We start from the raw sequence: 245 nt of genomic DNA on the forward strand, positions 1-245 counted from the left end.
TTCCATTGTATAGATGTATCATATCTTTGTCCGTTTCTCTGTTGGTGGACATTTAGGGGTTTCTGTGTCCTGACTATTGTAAATAGCGCTGCAGTGAACACTGGGGTATATGTATCTATTCCAGTTACTGTTCTCCATAGTGGCTCCATCAGTTTTCGTGAGGGGAATCCTTTCTTAAGGGGAAGTAGTGGTTAGTGATCTAAGAATTGGAGGTTAGATAACTTGAAGAGAGGGAGTGTGGGAGA

This window comes from Dama dama, chromosome 31 (assembly GCF_033118175.1).
Source record: "Dama dama isolate Ldn47 chromosome 31, ASM3311817v1, whole genome shotgun sequence".
NCBI classification, from domain to species: domain Eukaryota; kingdom Metazoa; phylum Chordata; class Mammalia; order Artiodactyla; family Cervidae; genus Dama; species Dama dama.